This window comes from Bacillus rossius, chromosome 11, assembly GCF_032445375.1.
Source record: "Bacillus rossius redtenbacheri isolate Brsri chromosome 11, Brsri_v3, whole genome shotgun sequence".
NCBI classification, from domain to species: domain Eukaryota; kingdom Metazoa; phylum Arthropoda; class Insecta; order Phasmatodea; family Bacillidae; genus Bacillus; species Bacillus rossius.
Genome location: NC_086338.1, coordinates 454,333 through 471,888, shown reverse-complemented (window position 1 = coordinate 471,888; position 17,556 = coordinate 454,333). Strand labels below are relative to the sequence as shown.

The window sequence follows — 17,556 nt, the reverse complement described above, 5'->3', positions numbered from 1 at the left end:
AATATAATTGTTCAAAAGTATAACTTTGAATACTTTGAATTGAAGGTTGAAAATTTCCTGTAAAATTAATGACATTTCTTACATATTCAGATGATTGTATTGTTCAAATAGTTTTTTTCTTCGATTCATTAATTTTCATTGTATTCATATACATAGGCCTACATTTTTAATTTTTTTTGCATATTATTGTCCTTTGTTTTCTCTTGTGTGTGTCATAATTCCTCAGGAAAAATTTATTGTGCATGATTTACGCGTACTTTTTTAATATAATTGTCATTACTGATGGGTGTGATTTGAGGTTGGCAGCTCTGCCTACAATGTGTCTCCTGACCATAGACAAAGCATCAGCAGAGAGTATGTGAACAGGTTCTTCAAGCGGCCATAGACTAATGACTGAGATACTGAACCTTAAAACACTTAAGGTGTTTCATGTGTTTATCGGTATACATATTTATAACAATGCTTATGTTTCAGTATAAAGAACTTCAGTATAACAAACTCAACTATTTTTTGGTCCCTTCATGTTCTTTATAGTGAAGCTTTCCTGTAACTGGAAATGAATTTGGGAAGGAGCATACACAAAAATTTTTGACTTGATAACGTCTTATAAATCGATGAACGCCGGCTGCACGCACGAAAAAGCACGACTCATCGTCACGTTCCGCCTGAGCCGAGCGCGCAAGCGAGAGCGCGGAACAAGCGATAGAGAAGCACGATCGTCTTGTGACGCATCTATCTCTCTTCCACTCCATCGGCCTATGCGTCCGAGTAGAAGAGAGACAGCGGCAGCATACAACCTACAAGTGAACTGTTTTGTCAACTGTTTATTAAGGACGTTATCACGTAAAATTATCGTCCGTAAACCGACTTTACAGACAACCCCCTATTTTAAAAACATTTTGGGACCATTACCTGATAAACTATCTTGCCTTTTGAGGTAGAGATGCACTGTTCAATACCACAATCTACCACTTTAACGCAGATCAACCTCGCAAGCGAAAATAGTTTACTTCGAAATCATGTCAAGATTTTATTTTTAAATACGAACTTCAAATTGTTTGTTTGTTGAACAATTAATGATAATGTTTGAAATTTTGGCAGTCAGCTCAGTACAAGGCTAATGAGAGTAGTTTAAAATTTAGATAAAATAAAGTGTATCTTTTACTTTGCATCGTTATGCATGAAGGCTCAAAGCATTTGGACATCAAATATTATTGCAGTTTTTGGGCTCCAACCACTTCGGTACTGTCTCGGCACTCATAAACTGAGTCACGCTGTCATAAAGTCCTCAGTGGCAGTGATCGCTAACACGTCACTCTCATGTTGTCAGGATTGTAGGTTTGTCACAACATCCCCAACATGACACACATCTATGAGAACTGTGTCTATACCCAAGTGATTCGGAGCCAAACATAATCTTGGAACTTCCTTCACCTTAAGAATTCATCACACACAAAAATTTTCTGCTCTGCCTTTTCGGTGGTTTTCGGCCATGAGGGGAAAATGAAAGTTAAGAAACCCAGTGGGGGGAACCACACATAACTTAGAAAGTCACAACTTAGAACTGTCATAACTTAGAAAACTTGGAAAAATCCACGTAACTTAGAAACACACAACTTAGAAACACACAACGCAGAACCACACAACTTAGAAACGTCATAACGTAGAAAGTCACAACATAGAACTATCATAACTTAGAAACACACAACTTAGAACTGTCATAACTTAGAAACGCGTAACTTAGAAACACGCAACGCAGAACCACACAACTTAGAAACGTCATAATGTAGAAAGTCACAACTTAGAACTATCACAACTTAGAAACACACAACTTAGAACTGTCATAACCTAGAAACACGTAACTTAGAAACACGCAACGCAGAACCACACAACTTAGAAACGTCATAACATAGAAAGTCACAACTTAGAAACACACAACGCAGAACCACACAACTTAGAAACGTCGTAACGTAGAAAGTCACAACTTAGAACTATCACAAGTTAGAAACACACAACTTAGAACTGTCATAACTTAGAAACACGTAACTTATAAACACGCAACGCAGAACCACACAACTTAGAAACGTCGTAACGTAGAAAGTCACAACTTAGAGCTATCACAACTTAGAAACACGTAACTTAGAAACACGCAACGCAGAACCACACAACTTAGAAATGTCGTAATGTAGAAAGTCACAACTTAGAGCTATCACAACTTAGAAACACACAACTTAGAACTGTCATAACTTAGAAACACGCAACGCAGAACCACACAACTTAGAAATGTCGTAATGTAGAAAGTCACAACTTAGAACTATCACAAGTTAGAAACACACAACTTAGAACGATCTTAACTTAGAAACACATAACTTAGAAACACATAACGCCGAATCACGTTACTTAGAATTTGAATGAGAAGGCATAAATATTTTGAAAGGACTGTAGTGAGAAATATTTTTGTTTGCACTCCCTGCATTCAGAGCTGCACTCTTGTGGCTAAATATTTACTTTCGCGTTCAGTTTGGTTCTCTCTGTATAGATGGCGCTGTTAGTTCCACACAGAGCTAAATTGACTTCAGCTAATGGTTTGCTCGCCACATCTGAACGACACGTTTATTTTATTCCTGTTTTCAATGATTATGATTTAATTTGTGTTAGTAAAACAGTTATTTATTTTGTATAGCTATAATAAATTAAGTTGATTACATAATGAGCGTTGGGCTTAATTCACGTGTTTAAATAACTACAAGTAAAACCAAGAAGAAAAAATTGAATTAATTTTCCCGGTTTCTATAACGTCACTGTTGACGGAAATTAAAACGAAATAAATATATATATAAAAATTGAACTTGTATTATCTGATGTACTTTCATTGTAGCGGCATTAGGTATTCTTCTCTCGAAGGTTACATTAGTGCCATTTATTTAATATTAAATTTTAAATTTTTTTAAATGTAGCGTTAAACATAATGTTGAGAATATAAATACAGAATGTATGTAAAATAATCATTAAAATTTTAATAAGTGAGAAATCACGTAATGTAGAGAAAGCAGAAACATTAATGTTCAGACGCAGGTTAGTTATTAAATATTTTTAGATAAAAAGCGTTGCAAATTTTATATATGAGGAACATAAAAATTTAATTTTTCCATTTCATAAAATTTATATCAAGGTACTATTTTCCTGTTGATTTCCTGGGCAATACTGCACAAGCAATGTTTACTGGGGATGCAGAAAACGTTTGGCCAGACAGCTGGTTCCAACATGACGGCTAGGTTATTGGAGAGGTGGTAAAAAATCAAGATTCATGAAATGATTTCGAACCTGAGCTTTCGCGTTTGCGCTACGTCGTTGTATTATACGTAGTGAATTTCCGAGTAACTCTCTTTACTTGATGTGAGATAATGTATTTTTACGGGAATAAAAAGGTTTTAAATTTAAAAGTATATATTTTATTACAAATTTTTTCTTTGTTACTTTGATTAATTTATTGTTTGCGTAACCTATTTTCATAAGTTTAAAATAAAATTCGATAACTATTTTCGTTTAACCCTTTGAGGCACACAGAAAATATACTTTAAAAATAAATTAGAATCTATTATGTAACTTTTAGCAGACATGGCGGAAGGAAAATTAAAGCAGCCAATGTTGCTTGTTCTTGTTAGGATCGCCAGATAGCAGCTCAAGGCTTACTCACGCGAGGTATTTCGGCAATACCACTGAAACATTGCGAATAGTAATATTTTTTCAAAGTGGTATCATAGAAATACCACTACAAAACAAAGGGTTAATATACCTATTCATATCTTTGAATGAGTTACCCGTAGTTATTTATAACGATTTTTGACTAATATTATAAAAATTTTGCAAAGGTATTTTCCGTTTATATATTACTCATTACTTTGAATTAGTAACAGTTTAGGAAAAATTGCTGTTTCTTTTCTTCGGCTCGTAGAAGTTTCAATCGAGTTCATATTTCAGCGTGACTCATGTGGCTGAAAATGCGGGTCGATCTGCTTGGTGTGACCTGCGTTATGCCCTACGTCTAAATCAGAAATTTTACTATCTCTCTCGGACTTTCTCTTCCATCACGTAAGATTGCAGCGTATTATGTCTACAGACTTCTAAGTTTCCAATGTCTTAGTAATTAAGTTGAAATGTACGTACTACGGCAGTTCCCCCCCTTTTTTTTTATAGTAAAGTGTTAACAATATACAGTTTTTCATCAATTAATGATTACATTATTTTTTATTTCATATTTCACACAATAAACGTAAAAATTTAATATTATGTATTTTAATGGTTCTATGAAAAAAAATTCCTTTTTCTTATTTACTTTACTCAAAAAGTAAGAACTGTGTAAGGTGATTTGGACGAATATTTTAAGCTCTATTGCTTGCAACAAGATAACTATTTACTCGACTTTGAATTAACACTTTCAGGGAGCGTTCAAGTATTACGTAACACAATTTTTTGATATTTTTGACCCCCCCTCCCCCCATGTAACGCGCCGTAACGTTTTTCTGTACCCCCCCTCCCCCCTAGTAAAACGTTACGTAACCCCAAGTGACCATTTTTACCTAAAAGTCACAATTATGTGGCGTAACGTACCGGAATAAGTCACTAAAATACCTTTGTTATTGTTTTAATCGCGTTAATGTTATTTATTAACATTTGAAATGACTTGTTTTTAAAAGCAAGAGCTTTCTAATGTTTTTTTTGTCCTAATAAATTTTTACTACTCAATCATACATTTAGCAATCATACATTTAATTACGTCGTTTTCCTGACTTGGCTCTGTCCTTACACACTTTTTGCTTTATCCGCCATTGTTCTTCTCATGCATTCTCCTATTTTAGCGTTTTACTAATAAAGCTTTTAAAATTAAATAACAAATTTTATTTCTAATAATTATTTTTACCTTTGGCAATGCAATTACAAACATAAAACTAACTGCAATAAAATATATTTGTCAAAATATAATCGTATTTAAGAATACGATCGAACAAAAACGAAAAACATTTAAAATAAAATTAGCCATAATTAAAATAAGTAGATTGTAAAAAAAAACAATTCAATTGGAATTTTACTGCTCCTCTGTCCATGGGTTTGCCAGCCACTCAGATTCTTTCATTACTGGCATCCGGAGAGCAGACGAAGAGGGATCCGGAATTGTTAACCCGCTTGCATCAACTTCGTCTTCGTCGAGCCAATCGGCATCCTCAGACGATGTTTCACAGCGACGCACAATCCAGTGAAGCTCATTTGCCCTTCTTGCAGCAAGTCGCTGTGGCCGTACTCGACTTTCACGAAGGTCTTGGGCAGTCTTGCCATGCATGTAACGATTGTGCATTTGCACACTCTTGTGGGATGTAAAAAAAAACCCACAGGTTGAACATACTCGGTTCTTTAGGTTGGATTGTACTGATGGGCAAAATAAATCGTAAGGCATCTGCTTAAACCCTTCTAGAGGAGGCGACAGATCAACAGAAAACCTCACAAGAAGTAGCGAAAACTTGCATGATCCTCTGTCTATCTGACTAGGTACCACGAACTTGTTTGCGGTTTGAAGGATTGGGCAGGGTGGCGACAGGAAAGTTTCTGGAAAGACAGATTTTAATGCATTCCTCAAGCGGGAACAGCAGGATTCATCCGCGCATTAAATAACTTGCAAGAATATTGCGATTCATGGACATGAGCGCTATACCACGCCGAAACATCGTAGTTGTCAATTTTCATACAGTCGGTCGAGTGCTTGGAGTACATAAACGAAAAGGGTTGCCATCTTGGGAGAACAAAATACGAACAATTCAATCGGGAATCCTCCATAAAAAATAAATTAAAAGGGTTGCCAACTTGGGAGATTTTAATTCACTAGTTTTTTTTATTAACCTTTCAGACCAATCGTCTTTCGTACCACAACATTACTGTTGTGATGAGAGAAAATCTCACACATAGAAAACAGTGTATTTTGAATATCAATACCTATATAATTTCTAATATGGCGATTGGAGTCTACGTTTACAACCGAAGTATAACGAAGCCATCCGAATAGCGGTATTTTTTGTTTTAACTACTTTACTGGAGTGACGAGAAAAACTATCACAGCTGTTGATATATATATATATATATATATATATATATATATATATATATATATATATAGAGCTTTATGTTTGGAGTTAGAAAAACCAATATTCACCAATCCTGTAAAGCAAGCAGAAGCATTTTGTGAAGGTAAAAAAAAATTTAAGCTATCATGCCATTTGAAATTTTGAGAAAAAAAAGTTTTAAAAAATGCGTGGAAGAATCTGTCTCTACGCGACCGTTCTGAAGGGTTAAAAAAAAAAAAAAACAATGTGACGTAACGCGTAGGTCAAACCCCCCCTCCCTCCCCTGTAACGCATCGTAACGTTTTACAAGACCCCCCTCCCCCCCAAATTCGTTACGTAATACTTGAACGCTCCCTCACTAATTCATTGCCAAGTGCGAGTAGGTGAGTGGAGAGGCATTATTCACAAATGAGTTAACTAATTATTTTCTTGAGAAAAATGCTGTGACACATTTACTTAATTGAATGTCTGTGGTTGGTTCTGTTATGTGTAGACCTACATTATATCAGTCTGTGGCTTTTTGCCTTATAGTGCTACACTCCATTAACTAGTAATTTTAACATTATTCACTTGCGTTGTTTTGTCATATTTTGACTTTTTTTTTTTTGCAGCTGAAATTAACAGTAGGTCCTTTCCCTTTAAACACACAAAACTCCTTTTGATATATTTTTAAAGAATTCTTAACAAAAAAAAGTATTTATAATGAATAAGAAGTTCACGCCAGTATGCATTCAAAATAAACATTTTTTCTAACATTCCGTATTAGAAGTGTATAAATGTATGTCCGGAAGCTGAAGTCGGTGCGTGGTGTGTTTGGAGTCCGCCATCTTGGATTGTGACATCACGGCGGCCATCTTGAATGACCTACACTATGATCTCGCCGCCATATTGGAATCTACCATTTTGTTTCTGAAACTTTCCACCATCTTAAAATCAAATGCCCCAATTCGTTACGGCCGCAATCTGGTTTTCCATCATCTTGTTTTTATCTGCCGGAAGTTGTCATCTTTCTTTTCTTTCTTCTACTGGAGGTCGCCATCTTGGATTATGTAATGTCTACCATTTTTGTTTCTGCTATTTTTTCCTAGTGTGTGTCAGCTACTCTCTGTCTCATGTACATAAGTTTGATGTTCCATTACCTACTAATGAGGTTATGACCCTTATCGACATATTAAATTTAATTTTTTATACAGTATACATTGGCAGTTAGGTGACTCGAACCATGGCAGTTCGGAACTCTGGATTAGAAACATACGCCTTTGACCACATGACCATCGAGACATTTAACAGACTGAGAATTATATAAGGTACTTAAATATAAAAAATGTCGCATATTCGGACTTGTAATTTTTTTCAATATGATGAAATAAAAATAGCAGAATTTGTTAGAGGGAACTGCCGCCATACTTGTTTTCAATTCACAATAATAGGAGCGCGAGTGTCACGTATTACACCAACCATATGCTAGAGGGCGCTGCCACCATCTTTGTTTTCAGTTCTTGCTACCAGGCACGTTAGTGACCAGCCGTTTACTATAGAGCGCTACCGCTATGTTGGCAAGAGTGCAGGACCATAGCAAAAATATTGTCACTTCCGCCATCTTTTCGGACATCATAGCCGTCATATTGTAATTATTAGGGCTGTACGGGATAGGTAATTTTGGTTCGGGAAAAATTCGGGCGGGCAGCTATGATTTCCCTCGGGAAACGGGACGGGAACGGGAATTATTTAAAAGTGCAATATGTATCCAAGCAAATTTATTTATTTCAAAAATGGGCTATCAAAACCATATCATTTTAACTTTTAAAAGCCATAGTATTAAAATAATAATTTTGAAAAATAAACAATACTATGAAATGCCTCCATTTTTGTGTATGAACACCAGTTCCTCTGTATGTTCTGAGGAAAGGGACATACGCTTGGGGGATACAATGTTCCCAGCAGAAGAAAACACACGTTCACTTGCTGTTTCTGTTGCAGGGATGCCTAAATACTGCATTGCAACTTTACACACGTTAGGAAACGCATCTTTTCCTTTTTCTCTCCACCACTTTAGGGGATCATCACTTCTTTGTATAACAGGCATACTGAAATAGCAATCAGTTTCTGATGACATGATCTGGTTACTTGATTCACTCTCAGCAAGTTCGTCAAAAACACTCCAGAGAGAAGTAGAACTCTGTGCCAACTCACTGGTACCTGCAGTTGTTACTGAAAGAAAAAGAAACACCACATTCTTACACAATGCTATAGTGGCTTTTGTATAAATAAAATAACTAGGCCTACAAATAAATTAAACAATACCTGGTTGTGCCGTTGCCTGTGTGATTTCTTTTACTTTTTTATCCAGGTGGTTACGTGCCAAAAGTTTTTCTTCCGTTGGAATTACAACAGCCTTAAACCTCGGGTCAACTAACATTGCAGTATAGTATGGCTCTTTTCGATCGTAGCATGGAAATCGTGCTTGGAGAGCCAGAAGTACCTCATTTGCAAACTCCCATCCCTGTTTTGCATTGGTGTTGATGTAGGCCTTCAGACAATTTTTTAGAGAAAAAATGACCGGAATGACCATTGATGCTGATGGTGAACGTTCACCACAAAGTTGGGTTGTAGCATCATACAATGGTTGCAATATATTAATGTAAGAGTCAATAAGGTTCCATTCACTCAACTGCAGATTGTCCATGTTCAGTGTTGGTAAGTGACGAGAAAGAGGTATCTTGTTGTCAAACAATCTCTTCAGCATTAAAAACTCTGAATTCCATCTAGTCTGACAGTCTTGAATCAAGTTTAGTACCGGCAGATCTAGTTCTTCTTGAATTTGATGCAACTGTTCAGTTGCTCGCGCACTGTGTTTGTATCGTCCAACAATCGAACGTGACTTTTTCAGTACCTCTTTGATCTCACATGTTACTTTAACAGCATCTTGCAATACAAGCTGCAGTGTATGTGCAAAGCACTGCAGCTGCGTAAACTTAAGTTTGCATAGTGAAAGTCCCAACTTAAGGTTTCGTCCATTATCACTCACAATGTACATGTCCACTTTGTCCCCCGTATTTTCTAAGTCCCATTCATTGAAGCACTCTACTAGTTTCTCACTAATTGCTTCACCAGTGTGTCCACCAGGAAAGCTGTAACACCCTAAACAGTACTTCTTCATGTCGAAATCTTCAATAAAATGACATGTCAGCGACATGAATGCTTCGTTGCTAGCAGATGTCCACAAATCACAAGTGAATGATAAAGAAGCAATTTTGGATAAACTTATTGCATTGGCAATATGTTCAGACATTTTTGCCTTTGTTTTGTTGTACAGTTCAGGTATTACTCTTCTTGAAAAAGTGTTACGAGATGGCACTGAATAAAGTGGTTGAGCTATTTTAAGGAATTTTTGAAATTTATGATTTTCCACTGTACTGTATGGCAACATAGCATCAGCTATCCATTCCCCAATACAGTTCGTCAGTGAAATGGCCCTTTCATGTGTTGAAGGCCATTTGTAAGCTTCGTCTAAGCGAAGTTGCTTCTTTGTTGGTTCTAAAGTTTTTTCCCCAATATTTCCGCCTTTCCGTGTTGCTTCTATCTGTTCAAGTTCTTTTTTCAAATTTGGATGTTGCATCAGATGTGGAAGCAACCCAGATGTGCTACCAAAATTGGTTTTTAAAACCTTTTTGCATTGTTTACACTGTGCAGACACATTATCTGGCATTTTTTGGTAAAAGACCAGATAGGAGTTTTTAATTTGGTGTGGCGACTTTCCATGATGAAATTCACGTACGTAAACACACACACCTTATGTAAACAACTTCACACTAAAATACTCGCCAACACAGATAATATCACAATGCGTTTAAAACCGGAGTAAAATACATTGAATATCTTGTTCTGTAGAGAAAGGAACCTGAATCTCTGGCGCTCGGCTTTGTGTGTGGAACAGCATCGGTGACAAACTTTACGATATGTAAATACAGTAGAACCCTGTTATAATGTTCCTGCTTATAATGTTTTCCTGCTTATAATGTCATATTTTTAAAGTCCCAATATTTCCCCCATAAGGACAATGTATTTATTTCCTGCATATAACGTTCATAAATATTGTAATTTCCTGCTTATAATGTTTGCTTTCTAACATTCAATAAGTGGGGAAAAAATGTTTTAAAACCAAATTATTCCAACACTTACGATAAAAAGTTTCCTTTATGTATGTTTATTTTTACAATCACTGCCATACAATACATGAAGTTTGTTAAAATACAATTTTATGCAATATACTGAAGGTACACAATGTTCATAGTTACGTGTCAGTTGGCACCCTTAGTCAACTCTTCTCTTCCTTGCCATTCCAGTGGCTATTCAGATGCACGTACATAGTCCTACGATATTTAAGTTGCCAACCATTGAGCGAGGGCATAACTAAAAGTGTTTTCTATTGCTTACAAATAATTTTTTTTTTTTCATTCATATGTAGGAATCCCAAAATTGAACATTTTCAGGTGGCGAAGGAGTAGACGTTCTCACTCTTAATGTGGTCATCATGAATCGTGAGACAATTTTACAAAAAAATGTGGCAGTGTATCTTTAAAGACAAACAAAATTTAACCAGGGAACAAGACGAAGTTGAAAAATTGTTGGCTTGTTTCAGAAAATTCATGTATCAAGTATCTTTGGTTTTAACATTAAAGTTGTTTACGAAGCTTGGTGAGTCCATTGGTACAAAGCTCGAACATTGTTAAGAGTTAAATTGAGATTTCCTGCTTATAACGTTTTCCTGCTTATAATGTTTTTTTCTTGTGCTCCCTTGAAAAACATTATAACAGGGTTCTACTGTATTTAGAAATAACATTTCACCACAGTTTCTCTCAACGCCTATCTTTGCTTTCACCGTCGTTTGTCCTAAACACCAAATTTATGAACGTTCAAATAAATTTCGATGTAATATACATCAGTGTCGCCAACGTCTTTCCGCAATATTTCTTATTCGTTAAAACGAACATCACCGAACATGCACGAAGACGCCATATTTACAAGACTTTGAACGTTCACATCACCAAACGTTTTACTCATGGCCGTATGGTACACCTTGGCAAGTGGCACAAAAAAATGTTTACAATGGCAAATGAAGCTGAGAAATCGCCGTGGCCACAAACGAACGTAGTAAAGTAAACTAAATACAGTTTACACAATTCGCTTTACTTTTGTTGTTCCGTCTAAACTTGTGTCACGGTTAGCTATAAAATGGAGCGCTAATGCAACATTAATTGCGGGAAATGCTTTGCATTAAACGGGAAAATAATGCATTAAAACTATAGGGAAAATGACGGTGCCAGTAAAAAAAATACGTTAATTACGCAAATTCGTATATCTTAGGTACGTAAAAATGAGGTTCTACTGTAATCACAGAAAACTTATGTTCCGTTACGACGACACCTAAAGATAGGTTACGCAGTGATTTTATCAGAAAAATTATCAATATACATTTTCGGGAAATATTACTTTCCCGAATAATTTCGGGAAAAATTCATTCCCGAAATTTCCCGAAAAATCGGGATCCCGCCCAGCTCTAGTAATTATGTAATTATTAACCTATATATCCGGAAATTATTCCAAAATTTATAAAAAAAGTTGCCCATTAATGTAATGATGTCTTTGGTTCAATCCTTGACCAATACAAATAAAGATTTATGTTTAAAGTTTAATTTAATTAAATTCATTTAAAAATACAAAAAATATATATATTTACTGTCCTGATCTGTCAGCTTCCAGTGAGCCGCAGATGTAGGTTTGGTAGCCATATCGAAATTCTGTACTTATTAAATAAATAATCAAGAAAAAATCGACAAAATATTAGAAAATTAGCCAAATAATATATCGATTGAATAAATCGATTTCAGTCCTCGGTTCGAACCTTGGTCGAAAGAAAAAAAGGGATTTCAGACTAAAAAAATATATTTTTTATTTCTCTCTTTACCTTCTGACAATTGGATAGTTGGCCTTACAACGAAACGTCTCTCTAGACAGGCCGTATGACAAGCGTCTCCACACCAAAAGGTTTGGAAACCCCTTCAGCTTACTCATGAACCATTTCAGGTATAGACAAAGTATCCCGAACCAAAAGATCTAATTCATCGGTTCTCAACATACTGTTCGAACAGATCATTTACAATGTCAGCCTTGTAAGCCAAGCGTATCCGAACCACGATGTATTCGTTTTCGATGCTTGTTATGTTTTACTGCTGATAAAGACACTGCACCTGTTAAAGTCTCCTCTAGTATGTAAACAACGATGGTAGACCTCCACAATGATCTATACTGACGATAGTCAGCATTACTGTTGTTGTAGGTGATAGGTCAGACTGAACTGAAGAACCTCCAATTGGTGATGGTACATACGTCATCAAGGTCTTCGTCGTTGTTGCGACTGCTACTGTCCAGTCCGAGTAAAGATTAAAATCAACATTTCCAAATTGCTCTGGCTTCCACAGCTCCAACTGGCTACGACGGCTACAATGGCTACAGCAGCTCCAACTGGCTACAACGGCTACAATGGCTTCAACTCTCTACAACAGCTACAACTGAATTTGGCTCCAATTGGTTTCAATCATATTTAGCCCGAAAGTGTCTCGATTGCTGAGAAGACTTTTTTGTTACTTATTATTTTTTTTGGTGACGATTATTGCATATTTTAGTTAGAAATTGTAGTGTGAGAAAACAATCTTAGGCGATAAATTAAAATACAAGAAATAAAACATTTTTTTTCAAAATACCAAATATAATTTTTTTTTCAATAAAACACACTTCCAGGTAAAACAAGGCATTGTTGTACTATCCCGTACATCTTAGTTCATGAATTATAGTACATTTTTCTTTAGTGATGGATATATTTTTAACATTTTGGGAAGCAAGTAGAAGTCTTAACCTATCGACCAATATTTTAGGATCTTCTCATGTTGTGTAATCAATCTCTTCTGCTGCTGCCTCCATCTTCTTTGCGCTTTTACTGCCAATTTTCTGAGAAACTTGATAGTCTTCTGTTTTAAAACCAGCCTCATAGTTATTATAATCATAATCGTCCCATTGCAGGGTTCCCACAGAAATATGAAAGTCAATTTCCCTGACTTTCCCTGACTTTCACTGACCACTTCTTACAAAATTCCCTGACCATAATTAACATGCTTATACCAATACTTTATCTAATGTACTCTTTTTTACAGCCTCCACCATCCCCATAGCTGCCCATCACGCTCCTGTTTAACAATATATATATATTTTTTAATTTTTTATTATAAATTTTTGAACTCAAAAAAATTAGAAATGTTGGTATAAGCATTTTAAAAATTGAGATTATTGAACGAGAATACAAACTAAAAAATAACATTATCATGATAACAGTACCATCAAATTTAAATAAACATATGACAAGTATAATATTACCAAGTGATACAATTTACAAATCTTTCCCAGAACAAAAACCTATTTGAATTAAAAACAAAAATATTGCATTTGCCAATGGTTAACCATCATATGTTGCTTCAGTCCAGTATCTTTTTGTGTAACAAATTAATCTGTGCTGAAATGGTTTCTTCTTCATGCTGTTTTTCTAACCTTAAAATCTTTCTTCTTTCTTCTAGTTTCTTTATTTCATTTTGGGGTTGCCGCTTTTGTATGGTTCCACCTTCTTCTTTCTTGTTTCGCTTTGCATTGTCTAGATGCTCACTATACCGTCTTCGAGAATTTCTGACATAAGACAACATCTTTTGTGTTAGCGGGACCTTGTGTATGGTCTCGTAATATTTTATGCCATCATAAACTTTTCTTTGAGCTATGAGACTTTCTTCCTGTAGATTTTCAACCAACAAGCTTTTGTTGATCGAAAAACCACTCTCAACTGTTGCATTGCCATGTGAAAATATAGGGCACAATTTCACAACTTCCCACAGTTCTTGGTATTCAAGTAAAATTGAAGAATAAAATTCATCTAAGCACTGAGAAGACTCTACATTATTTTCTTCTAGGAATTCACAAAACTTTTTCTAAAGACCACACTGTGCTTCATCACAAATGCCAGAGTACTGAGTCTTTGCTCTTTGTGCAACAGTTTCCGTTATTCTATTATGTGAATACAGAACATCTAAGAGGATATCAAATCTAATTTTTCCTTGCTCTGGCTGTTTATGAATAATTTTTGGGTCCAATGAGGACAACCCCTGAACTACTGGATATTTTAAGAGACTCCGTTCAAGTATCTTCTCTGTCATTCTTGTTAGTATTTTTTGGCAATCTTTCTTGAATTCAAGAACTTCGCGATCAGTTGAAACCACCTCTCTAAGAAGTTTCTTAGTCTGAAATCCCAGATCAATGTTTTTGAGTTCACGTAAATTCTCCGCACAGTGTAAATCAACAGCAAGAAGTTTCTTGACTGTAGCAGGCATCTTGTTTGACTTGACAAATCGTTGCATCAAAGTTTAAATCAAGTTTTTCAAGTCTGAGGACAAGTATGGAGCGAGTGGACTTGCTGTTTGATATTTCTTCAGGAAAGGTTCACAGTCATTTGATAATGACTTGAAAAAAGAAAGTTTACACTTCATGAACTTGTCTTTAGATTGGTCTCTAACATTGAGTAATGTCTTGGTTTTTACAGCCTTTGTGTTTTCGATAAATTTCTTAACATCATCAAACAGAAGTAAAGCTCTTTCTAAACATGGAACATTCTCCAACCACCTAGTAGTACAGTACTTTCGAGGAAACTCTTTTCTTCCAGTGACAGAAGTGAAATCTGCACGCCTCGCAGGTGATTCATTAAAGATAAAATAAATATCGCGCAGAAAAGTAGGGACATCCCAACCAACAGAATTCAGTCCTGTTCTTATTACACCATTTACAACATGGAGACCACAAACACCAGTGTTCACAAGAATCTTGCCATCTGGTTCCGATTATTCTCTTATCTTCTCATCAAGTTTCTTAAGGAAACTCAAGTTTACGTTGGGCCCATCCATTGAAATACTCAAGATTTTGTTTAGTGACATAGGTTGAATGCCAGATGTAAAACTGTGGAGAAGGTTTTCTGCTGAGGCATGTCCTAGGAATACACTATTATAGTACTGTGTACAAACCTTATTTCGATTGACATCAAAATATCTTACGAACAAGTCCATTTGTCCTCTCTGAACTATTTTATTTATAGATTCATCAAAGGAAACAACATAATCTTTGCATTCACTTAAACGTTCCTTCAACAGCTGATCAAAATATGGTGCAAGTCCATGATTAATAACATAAGAACATTTAGTTTCACCCATTGAGAATTTTGAGGCAATCCCACTGTCTGGGAAAATTGAACGAAATATTTCACCTAAATCTGCGGTTGAATGCAATGACATATTTTGGGTATTCACAACTTTCAAAGCCCATAAAACCTCGGCTCTTAAAACATCATCTTTCAAGCAGAACGAGTCTACTGACACCGAACAAGCAGGTATGGATACAGTTGTGATTTCAAATATAGAAGACTGAGGGTCACTACTGTCCAACTTAGTACACTCTTCTGAAATGTCTGTAGTTTTACTTCCAACACTTGTATCTGTGTTCGCTACATTTGAGGAGGATGATATATTCACTTCATGACTACAAAAAAAGGTCTTCACTGATGTCTGGGAATTCACACATTTTGTCAAGTTCGTGTGCTTCTTTCCTTTAGCATGTGAGATCACAGCTTGACGACCCATGTTACCCAATTCAAAGGACTTCTTACAAGCTCTGCAGTAAGCATGAAAAATATCTGGACCTTTACATAACCATCCCACAAACTCAGGACTCTGCTTAGAGTCAAGCCATAGTTCATTAAAGACTGTTCTTTTTGAGGTCATGTTACACTATTTATAAAAGCTCACTGGATACTGAAAAAAAATGGAAAAGAAACAATTAGTAACCCTGAAGTAAATAAGATAAAGTTTTTACACATTATCTTCAGTCAACCTGGAAAAAAAGTTATTAAACACAACACACATACACAAAATTGCTGCTCATTAAGAATGCCATTAATTATAAATTATATTCCAAGATAAAAAAAAAAGAAGAAAGAGAATAGAAAAACTAAAAGCTGAACAAAGAAAGAAACCTCCACAGCATAAAAGAAGTGAAAGCTGTGGACGGGCAGTTTAACGTCATACCCAGGACATATTCACTGACTTTCTGCTATATCAGCACAATTTTCCCTGACTCACCGGGTTCCAAAACATATTTCCCTGACATTCCCTGACCAATTTTATTTTCACTGACTTTCAATGACTTTCCCTGACTTTCCAGGTCTGTGGGAACCCTGCATTGATCATCACGGAAATTATCAGAATTGATAATTTTAACATGTCGCTTCCATCGTTTAGGTCTCAGTGTTTCATCACAATTGTCCATCTTGTAAGATTCAGGTGCTTCAGCTTGGTCTTTGATCTTGAAAGGTTCAAGTGCGTCATCACGTTATTCGAACTTGTCAGCTTCAGATGCTTTTATATTGTTTTCAGTTCTGCAAAGATGACTTAAATTTGCTATTGATAATTTTTTTTTTCATTTACATTAAAGATGCTACTTTCTTCGTTAGCATTTAATTTCAAATCATTAACAAAATCTGGGATAGTGTTGTCTTTATTTTACTTTCTGGATGATGAAGCACCGTTCTTGTTATCATCAGTTAGCTTGGTTGTACAGATCTTGTGATGTTTATTCAAGACTAGCTGCCCGACCCGGCTTCGCACGGCTATACTAATGGAAAAGAATTAAGCCACATCTCCCATTTACAGTAATGGCAAATAAAAATTCAGTCAAAATTTATTACAATGCTGTATAATGTACCGGAGAGAAAATTAATAGCACCGATGGTTTCCCGACTCGTGCACGCAACGTACAACTGATGTACCCGTACTTCGCTACGGCAGTCTACAGGCAGATCATTCTTGCGCCGCTCATTATACATGCCCCTCCTTGTGGGTACGCCACTGCCGCGCGATGCCCGTTGCCATGGAGACGCAGAAGGCATGAACAATGCAAAATCCTGTTCTCATGCAGACAAAGTACCCACTGTTGCCTGGTTTTAACCACCCATGGGATCTAATTTTCGGAAAATGTCATCCTGCGTAACATAAGGTACATTACTGTGAAGTTTCAAGTCTGCAAAAAAATATATATACTTGAAAAAAAGGGTAATTTTTGATATTTAAAGTACCCGCCAAAATTTCAACGGTGATGAGGACTGCACTAACAATGAAATAGTCGTTGCCATAGAGACGAATGATTCATCAACAAAGCAACAGCCGTTGCCATGGTGATTTCCTACCAAAAACTGGAAATTTTGATATATTACGCCCCCGAAACTCCCCTTGGTATCGGAATTCCGCAGAATCCGTTCTTAGTGAGGGTCTACATCACAAAATGAGTAACTATGCTAAATTTC

At 35.9% G+C, this 17,556-nt stretch overlaps 1 protein-coding gene across 1 annotated transcript in view; it reads right to left on the bottom strand.

Annotated features, from left to right (window-relative positions):
* Positions 1-17,556, bottom strand: part of LOC134536555 (SH3 domain-binding protein 5 homolog) — a 125,646-nt gene that overhangs the window by 71,075 nt on the left and 37,015 nt on the right. The window lies entirely within an intron of this gene.